The sequence below is a fragment of the Oncorhynchus gorbuscha genome, unplaced genomic scaffold, assembly GCF_021184085.1.
Source record: "Oncorhynchus gorbuscha isolate QuinsamMale2020 ecotype Even-year unplaced genomic scaffold, OgorEven_v1.0 Un_scaffold_1301, whole genome shotgun sequence".
Classification (NCBI taxonomy): Eukaryota; Metazoa; Chordata; class Actinopteri; order Salmoniformes; family Salmonidae; genus Oncorhynchus; species Oncorhynchus gorbuscha.
Window position 1 is genome coordinate 155,001 of NW_025746118.1, and position 10,621 is coordinate 165,621.

Consider the following 10,621-nt stretch of genomic DNA (forward strand, 5'->3'; position numbering starts at 1 on the left):
CACATGTTTCCTGATTTCCTGATTTCCTGATTTCCTGATTTCATATGCTTCCTGATTTCATGTTTCCTGATTTCTTGTGTTTCCTGATTTCATGTGTTTCCTGATTTCATGTGCTTCCTGATTTCATGTGCTTCCTGATTTCATGTGCTTCCTGATTTCATGTGTTTCCTGATTTCCTGATTTCATATAATTCCTGATTTCATATGTTTCCTGATTTCATATGTTTCCTGATTTCATCAAGCACATTTCTATATGTTAAATGTTTAGGTAACTGTTTGTCATGGGAAACAATATCTTATTTTACACATATTTCCTGTTGGGGAAAAGTTTGCTGATCAAAAGCCAATATGGACAAAATAGTTCCACAACTCTGTTTGTCCAGCAGGGTTGGGATGAATTCAATTTCAGTTTGCAGTTCATTCAGAAAGTAAACCAAATTAATTTAAAAGCATTGAGAATTGGGAGAATTCTCAATTCTCAATGAGAATTGGAATAACAATTGGAATTTCAGTGTCTGAATGAACTTGAATTGAAGTGGAATGGAACCAACGCTGCTGTTCACACACTGCTTCTAGTTCTGTTATACTTTCATCCTAGAATGAAGACTAAAATGTCTTTTTATGTCCTTTCTGCTACGCTTGCAATATTCCGGTAAATTGTCTAGATATCCCGGTAGAAGGATTCCAGATTGCCTGATTAATACATTCAGATTCTGGGAATCTTTCATCCGGAGTTAGGGGAAAAACCTTGGAATTTTGAGGGAAATAGAGTTTCTGGAATTTTGCAAACCTACTTCCTGCTCACTAAGCCCAACTCAACCAGAACTGCATCTTGAAACATCAGGGAAATAATCAACTCACGAACGGCTGTATGTGAATGACTGAAGGAGTGATGTCTGTCTATGCTTTGTCATGCTGTACTTCAACCATTAAACATACTGAACTGTTAAGACTCTCTCCTCTCTTCTTCTTCTCTGACCCTTACTGGCTACTGAGTTTCTTCTATTGTATGGTTTAGTTAGACAGGAGATGAAGAGGTTTAGTTAGACAGTAGATGAAGAGGTTTAGTTAGACAGGAGATGAAGAGGTTTAGTTAGACAGGAGATGAAGAGGTTTAGTTAGACAGGAGATGGTGATGAAGTGGTTTAGTTAGACAGGAGATGAAGAGGTTTAGTTAGACAGGAGATGAAGAGGTTTAGTTAGACAGGAGATGAAGAGGTTTAGTTAGACAGGAGATGAAGAGGTTTAGTTAGACAGGAGATGGTGATGAAGAGGTTTAGTTAGACAGTAGATGAAGAGGTTTAGTTAGACAGTAGATGAAGAGGTTTAGTTAGACAGTAGATAAAGAGGTTTAGTTAGACAGTAGATAAAGAGGTTTAGTTAGACAGTAGATAAAGAGGTTTAGTTAGACAGGACATGAAGAGGTTTAGTTAGACAGGAGATGGTGATAAAGATGTTTAGTTAGACAGTAGATAAAGAGGTTTAGTTAGACAGGAGATGAAGAGGTTTAGTTAGACAGTAGATAAAGAGGTTTAGTTAGACAGTAGATAAAGAGGTTTAGTTAGACAGGAGATGAAGAGGTTTAGTTAGACAGGAGATGACGAGGTTTAGTTAGACAGGAGATGAAGAGGTTTAGTTAGACAGTAGATGAAGAGGTTTAGTTAGACAGTAGATGAAGAGGTTTAGTTAGACAGAGGTTTCTTAAACTCTGCTAATCTTTCTATAAAATAGCAGACGGACAGACAAGAGACGGAGAGCAGAGTTAGGAGATGAATACAAACTGTTTTTCCATCATCTCTGCTGTGACGACACCTATGTATTGTTTTACAGTATAAACACAGGAGCAGCGTTTTCACGAGAAACATTTAGGACCCCATATTGACTCCTCCTCTGCCTGGCTCAATCTAGAGAAAACATTTAGGACCCCATATTGACTCCTCCTCTGCCTGGCTCAATCTAGAGAAAACATTTAGGACCCCATATTGACTCCTCCTCTGCCTGGCTCAATCTAGAGAAAACATTTAGCATCCCCATATTGACTCCTCCTCTGCTTAGCTCAATCTAGAGAAAACATTTAGCATCCCCATATTGACTCCTCCTCTGCTTGGCTCAATCTAGAGAAAACATTTAGGACCCCATATTGACTCCTCCTCTGCCTGGCTCAATCTAGAGAAAACATTTAGGACCCCATATTGACTCCTCCTCTGCCTGGCTCAATCTAGAGAAAACATTTAGCATCCCCATATTGACTCCTCCTCTGCCTGGCTCAATCTAGAGAAAACATTTAGCATCCCCATATTGACTCCTCCTCTGCTTAGCTCAATCTAGAGAAAACATTTAGGACCCCATATTGACTCCTCCTCTGCCTGGCTCAATCTAGAGAAAACATTTAGCATCCCCATATTGACTCCTCCTCTGCCTGGCTCAATCTAGAGAAAACATTTAGCATCCCCATATTGACTCCTCCTCTGCCTGGCTCAATCTAGAGAAAACATTTAGCATCTCCATATTGACTCCTCCTCTGCCTGGCTCAATCTAGAGAAAACATTTAGCATCTCCATATTGACTCCTCCTCTGCATAGCTCAATCTAGAGAAAACATTTAGCATCCCCATATTGACTCCTCCTGTGCTTGGCTCAATCTAGAGAAAACATTTAGCATCCCCATATTGACTCCTCCTCTGCCTGGCTCAATCTAGAGAAAACATTTAGCATCTCCATATTGACTCCTCCTCTGCCTGGCTCAATCTAGAGAAAACATTTAGCATCTCCATATTGACTCCTCCTCTGCCTGGCTCAATCTAGAGAAAACATTTAGCATCTCCATATTGACTCCTCCTCTGCCTGGCTCAATCTAGAGAAAACATTTAGCATCTCCATATTGACTCCTCCTCTGCTTGGCTCAATCTAGAGAAAACATTTAGGACCCCATATTGACTCCTCCTCTGCTTGGCTCAATCTAGAGAAAACATTTAGCATCTCCATATTGACTCCTCCTCTGCTTGGCTCAATCTAGAGAAAACATTTAGGACCCCATATTGACTCCTCCTCTGCCTGGCTCAATCTAGAGAAAACATTTAGGACCCCATATTGACTCCTCCTCTGCCTGGCTCAATCTAGAGAAAACATTTAGGACCCCATATTGACTCCTCCTCTGCCTGGCTCAATCTAGAGAAAACATTTAGGACCCCATATTGACTCCTCCTCTGCCTGGCTCAATCTAGAGAAAACATTTAGCATCTCCATATTGACTCCTCCTCTGCTTGGCTCAATCTAGAGAAAACATTTAGGACTCCATATTGACTCCTCCTCTGCCTGGCTCAATCTAGAGAAAACATTTAGGACCCCATATTGACTCCTCCTCTGCATAGCTCAATCTAGAGAAAACATTTAGCATCCCCATATTGACTCCTCCTCTGCCTGGCTCAATCTAGAGAAAACATTTAGGACCCCATATTGACTCCTCCTCTGCCTGGCTCAATCTAGAGAAAACATTTAGCATCTCCATATTGACTCCTCCTCTGCCTGGCTCAATCTAGAGAAAACATTTAGCATCTCCATATTGACTCCTCCTCTGCCTGGCTCAATCTAGAGAAAACATTTAGCATCTCCATATTGACTCCTCCTCTGCCTGGCTCAATCTAGAGAAAACATTTAGCATCTCCATATTGACTCCTCCTCTGCCTGGCTCAGTCTAGAGAAAACATTTAGCATCTCCATATTGACTCCTCCTCTGCTTGGCTCAATCTAGAGAAAACATTTAGCATCTCCATATTGACTCCTCCTCTGCCTGGCTCAATCTAGAGAAAACATTTAGCATCTCCATATTGACTCCTCCTCTGCTTGGCTCAATCTAGAGAAAACATTTAGGACCCCATATTGACTCCTCCTCTGCTTAGCTCAATCTAGAGAAAACATTTAGGACCCCATATTGACTCCTCCTCTGCCTGGCTCAATCTAGAGAAAACATTTAGGACCCCCATATTGACTCCTCCTCTGCCTGGCTCAATCTAGAGAAAACATTTAGCATCTCCATATTGACTCCTCCTCTGCCTGGCTCAATCTAGAGAAAACATTTAGGACCCCATATTGACTCCTCCTCTGCCTGGCTCAATCTAGAGAAAACATTTAGCATCCCCATATTGACTCCTCCTCTGCCTGGCTCAATCTAGAGAAAACATTTAGCATCTCCATATTGACTCCTCCTCTGCTTAGCTCAATCTAGAGAAAACATTTAGCATCTCCATATTGACTCCTCCTCTGCTTGGCTCAATCTAGAGAAAACATTTAGGACCCCATATTGACTCCTCCTCTGCCTGGCTCAATCTAGAGAAAACATTTAGCATCTCCATATTGACTCCTCCTCTGCCTGGCTCAATCTAGAGAAAACATTTAGGACCCCATATTGACTCCTCCTCTGCTTGGCTCAATCTAGAGAAAACATTTAGCATCTCCATATTGACTCCTCCTCTGCTTGGCTCAATCTAGAGAAAACATTTAGGACCCCATATTGACTCCTCCTCTGCCTGGCTCAATCTAGAGAAAACATTTAGCATCTCCATATTGACTCCTCCTCTGCCTGGCTCAATCTAGAGAAAACATTTAGGACCCCATATTGACTCCTCCTCTGCTTGGCTCAATCTAGAGAAAACATTTAGCATCTCCATATTGACTCCTCCTCTGCCTGGCTCAGTCTAGAGAAAACATTTAGCATCTCCATATTGACTCCTCCTCTGCCTGGCTCAATCTAGAGAAAACATTTAGGACTCCATATTGACTCCTCCTCTGCCTGGCTCAATCTAGAGAAAACATTTAGCATCCCCATATTGACTCCTCCTCTGCCTGGCTCAATCTAGAGAAAACATTTAGCATCCCCATATTGACTCCTCCTCTGCCTGGCTCAATCTAGAGAAAACATTTAGCATCTCCATATTGACTCCTCCTCTGCCTGGCTCAATCTAGAGAAAACATTTAGCATCTCCATATTGACTCCTCCTCTGCATAGCTCAATCTAGAGAAAACATTTAGCATCCCCATATTGACTCCTCCTGTGCTTGGCTCAATCTAGAGAAAACATTTAGCATCCCCATATTGACTCCTCCTCTGCCTGGCTCAATCTAGAGAAAACATTTAGCATCTCCATATTGACTCCTCCTCTGCCTGGCTCAATCTAGAGAAAACATTTAGCATCTCCATATTGACTCCTCCTCTGCTTGGCTCAATCTAGAGAAAACATTTAGGACCCCATATTGACTCCTCCTCTGCTTGGCTCAATCTAGAGAAAACATTTAGCATCTCCATATTGACTCCTCCTCTGCTTGGCTCAATCTAGAGAAAACATTTAGGACCCCATATTGACTCCTCCTCTGCCTGGCTCAATCTAGAGAAAACATTTAGGACCCCATATTGACTCCTCCTCTGCCTGGCTCAATCTAGAGAAAACATTTAGGACCCCATATTGACTCCTCCTCTGCCTGGCTCAATCTAGAGAAAACATTTAGGACCCCATATTGACTCCTCCTCTGCCTGGCTCAATCTAGAGAAAACATTTAGCATCTCCATATTGACTCCTCCTCTGCTTGGCTCAATCTAGAGAAAACATTTAGGACTCCATATTGACTCCTCCTCTGCCTGGCTCAATCTAGAGAAAACATTTAGGACCCCATATTGACTCCTCCTCTGCATAGCTCAATCTAGAGAAAACATTTAGCATCCCCATATTGACTCCTCCTCTGCCTGGCTCAATCTAGAGAAAACATTTAGGACCCCATATTGACTCCTCCTCTGCCTGGCTCAATCTAGAGAAAACATTTAGCATCTCCATATTGACTCCTCCTCTGCCTGGCTCAATCTAGAGAAAACATTTAGCATCTCCATATTGACTCCTCCTCTGCCTGGCTCAATCTAGAGAAAACATTTAGCATCTCCATATTGACTCCTCCTCTGCCTGGCTCAATCTAGAGAAAACATTTAGCATCTCCATATTGACTCCTCCTCTGCCTGGCTCAGTCTAGAGAAAACATTTAGCATCTCCATATTGACTCCTCCTCTGCTTGGCTCAATCTAGAGAAAACATTTAGCATCTCCATATTGACTCCTCCTCTGCCTGGCTCAATCTAGAGAAAACATTTAGCATCTCCATATTGACTCCTCCTCTGCTTGGCTCAATCTAGAGAAAACATTTAGGACCCCATATTGACTCCTCCTCTGCTTAGCTCAATCTAGAGAAAACATTTAGGACCCCATATTGACTCCTCCTCTGCCTGGCTCAATCTAGAGAAAACATTTAGGACCCCCATATTGACTCCTCCTCTGCCTGGCTCAATCTAGAGAAAACATTTAGCATCTCCATATTGACTCCTCCTCTGCCTGGCTCAATCTAGAGAAAACATTTAGGACCCCATATTGACTCCTCCTCTGCCTGGCTCAATCTAGAGAAAACATTTAGCATCCCCATATTGACTCCTCCTCTGCCTGGCTCAATCTAGAGAAAACATTTAGCATCTCCATATTGACTCCTCCTCTGCTTAGCTCAATCTAGAGAAAACATTTAGCATCTCCATATTGACTCCTCCTCTGCTTGGCTCAATCTAGAGAAAACATTTAGGACCCCATATTGACTCCTCCTCTGCCTGGCTCAATCTAGAGAAAACATTTAGCATCTCCATATTGACTCCTCCTCTGCCTGGCTCAATCTAGAGAAAACATTTAGGACCCCATATTGACTCCTCCTCTGCTTGGCTCAATCTAGAGAAAACATTTAGCATCTCCATATTGACTCCTCCTCTGCTTGGCTCAATCTAGAGAAAACATTTAGGACCCCATATTGACTCCTCCTCTGCCTGGCTCAATCTAGAGAAAACATTTAGCATCTCCATATTGACTCCTCCTCTGCCTGGCTCAATCTAGAGAAAACATTTCGGACCCCATATTGACTCCTCCTCTGCTTGGCTCAATCTAGAGAAAACATTTAGCATCTCCATATTGACTCCTCCTCTGCCTGGCTCAATCTAGAGAAAACATTTAGCATCTCCATATTGACTCCTCCTCTGCCTGGCTCAATCTAGAGAAAACATTTAGGACTCCATATTGACTCCTCCTCTGCCTGGCTCAATCTAGAGAAAACATTTAGCATCCCCATATTGACTCCTCCTCTGCCTGGCTCAATCTAGAGAAAACATTTAGCATCCCCATATTGACTCCTCCTCTGCCTGGCTCAATCTAGAGAAAACATTTAGCATCTCCATATTGACTCCTCCTCTGCCTGGCTCAATCTAGAGAAAACATTTAGCATCTCCATATTGACTCCTCCTCTGCATAGCTCAATCTAGAGAAAACATTTAGCATCCCCATATTGACTCCTCCTGTGCTTGGCTCAATCTAGAGAAAACATTTAGCATCCCCATATTGACTCCTCCTCTGCCTGGCTCAATCTAGAGAAAACATTTAGCATCTCCATATTGACTCCTCCTCTGCCTGGCTCAATCTAGAGAAAACATTTAGCATCTCCATATTGACTCCTCCTCTGCCTGGCTCAATCTAGAGAAAACATTTAGCATCTCCATATTGACTCCTCCTCTGCCTGGCTCAGTCTAGAGAAAACATTTAGCATCTCCATATTGACTCCTCCTCTGCTTGGCTCAATCTAGAGAAAACATTTAGCATCTCCATATTGACTCCTCCTCTGCCTGGCTCAATCTAGAGAAAACATTTAGCATCTCCATATTGACTCCTCCTCTGCTTGGCTCAATCTAGAGAAAACATTTAGGACCCCATATTGACTCCTCCTCTGCTTAGCTCAATCTAGAGAAAACATTTAGGACCCCATATTGACTCCTCCTCTGCCTGGCTCAATCTAGAGAAAACATTTAGGACCCCCATATTGACTCCTCCTCTGCCTGGCTCAATCTAGAGAAAACATTTAGCATCTCCATATTGACTCCTCCTCTGCCTGGCTCAATCTAGAGAAAACATTTAGGACCCCATATTGACTCCTCCTCTGCCTGGCTCAATCTAGAGAAAACATTTAGCATCCCCATATTGACTCCTCCTCTGCCTGGCTCAATCTAGAGAAAACATTTAGCATCTCCATATTGACTCCTCCTCTGCTTAGCTCAATCTAGAGAAAACATTTAGCATCTCCATATTGACTCCTCCTCTGCTTGGCTCAATCTAGAGAAAACATTTAGGACCCCATATTGACTCCTCCTCTGCCTGGCTCAATCTAGAGAAAACATTTAGCATCTCCATATTGACTCCTCCTCTGCCTGGCTCAATCTAGAGAAAACATTTAGGACCCCATATTGACTCCTCCTCTGCTTGGCTCAATCTAGAGAAAACATTTAGCATCTCCATATTGACTCCTCCTCTGCTTGGCTCAATCTAGAGAAAACATTTAGGACCCCATATTGACTCCTCCTCTGCCTGGCTCAATCTAGAGAAAACATTTAGCATCTCCATATTGACTCCTCCTCTGCCTGGCTCAATCTAGAGAAAACATTTCGGACCCCATATTGACTCCTCCTCTGCTTGGCTCAATCTAGAGAAAACATTTAGCATCTCCATATTGACTCCTCCTCTGCCTGGCTCAATCTAGAGAAAACATTTAGCATCTCCATATTGACTCCTCCTCTGCCTGGCTCAATCTAGAGAAAACATTTAGGACTCCATATTGACTCCTCCTCTGCCTGGCTCAATCTAGAGAAAACATTTAGCATCCCCATATTGACTCCTCCTCTGCCTGGCTCAATCTAGAGAAAACATTTAGCATCCCCATATTGACTCCTCCTCTGCCTGGCTCAATCTAGAGAAAACATTTAGCATCTCCATATTGACTCCTCCTCTGCCTGGCTCAATCTAGAGAAAACATTTAGCATCTCCATATTGACTCCTCCTCTGCATAGCTCAATCTAGAGAAAACATTTAGCATCCCCATATTGACTCCTCCTGTGCTTGGCTCAATCTAGAGAAAACATTTAGCATCCCCATATTGACTCCTCCTCTGCCTGGCTCAATCTAGAGAAAACATTTAGCATCTCCATATTGACTCCTCCTCTGCCTGGCTCAATCTAGAGAAAACATTTAGCATCTCCATATTGACTCCTCCTCTGCTTGGCTCAATCTAGAGAAAACATTTAGCATCTCCATATTGACTCCTCCTCTGCCTGGCTCAATCTAGAGAAAACATTTAGCATCTCCATATTGACTCCTCCTCTGCTTGGCTCAATCTAGAGAAAACATTTAGGACCCCATATTGACTCCTCCTCTGCTTAGCTCAATCTAGAGAAAACATTTAGGACCCCATATTGACTCCTCCTCTGCCTGGCTCAATCTAGAGAAAACATTTAGGACCCCCATATTGACTCCTCCTCTGCCTGGCTCAATCTAGAGAAAACATTTAGCATCTCCATATTGACTCCTCCTCTGCCTGGCTCAATCTAGAGAAAACATTTAGGACCCCATATTGACTCCTCCTCTGCCTGGCTCAATCTAGAGAAAACATTTAGCATCCCCATATTGACTCCTCCTCTGCCTGGCTCAATCTAGAGAAAACATTTAGCATCTCCATATTGACTCCTCCTCTGCTTAGCTCAATCTAGAGAAAACATTTAGCATCTCCATATTGACTCCTCCTCTGCTTGGCTCAATCTAGAGAAAACATTTAGGACCCCATATTGACTCCTCCACTGCCTGGCTCAATCTAGAGAAAACATTTAGCATCTCCATATTGACTCCTCCTCTGCCTGGCTCAATCTAGAGAAAACATTTAGGACCCCATATTGACTCCTCCTCTGCTTGGCTCAATCTAGAGAAAACATTTAGCATCTCCATATTGACTCCTCCTCTGCTTGGCTCAATCTAGAGAAAACATTCAGGACCCCATATTGACTCCTCCTCTGCCTGGCTCAATCTAGAGAAAACATTTAGCATCTCCATATTGGCTCCTCCTCTGCCTGGCTCAATCTAGAGAAAACATTTAGGACCCCATATTGACTCCTCCTCTGCTTGGCTAAATCTAGAGAAAACATTTAGCATCTCCATATTGACTCCTCCTCTGCTTGGCTCAATCTAGAGAAAACATTTAGCATCCCCATATTGACTCCTCCTCTGCTTAGCTCAATCTAGAGAAAACATTTAGCATCCCCATATTGACTCCTCCTCTGCTTGGCTCAATCTAGAGAAAACATTTAGGACCCCATATTGACTCCTCCTCTGCCTGGCTCAATCTAGAGAAAACATTTAGCATCCCCATATTGACTCCTCCTCTGCCTGGCTCAATCTAGAGAAAACATTTAGCATCCCCATATTGACTCCTCCTCTGCCTGGCTCAATCTAGAGAAAACATTTAGCATCTCCATATTGACTCCTCCTCTGCCTGGCTCAATCTAGAGAAAACATTTAGGACCCCATATTGACTCCTCCTCTGCCTGGCTCAATCTAGAGAAAACATTTAGGACCCCATATTGACTCCTCCTCTGCCTGGCTCAATCTAGAGAAAACATTTAGGACCCCATATTGACTCCTCCTCTGCCTAGCTCAATCTAGAGAAAACATTTAGGACCCCATATTGACTCCTCCTCTGCCTGGCTCAATCTAGAGAAAACATTTAGCATCTCCATATTG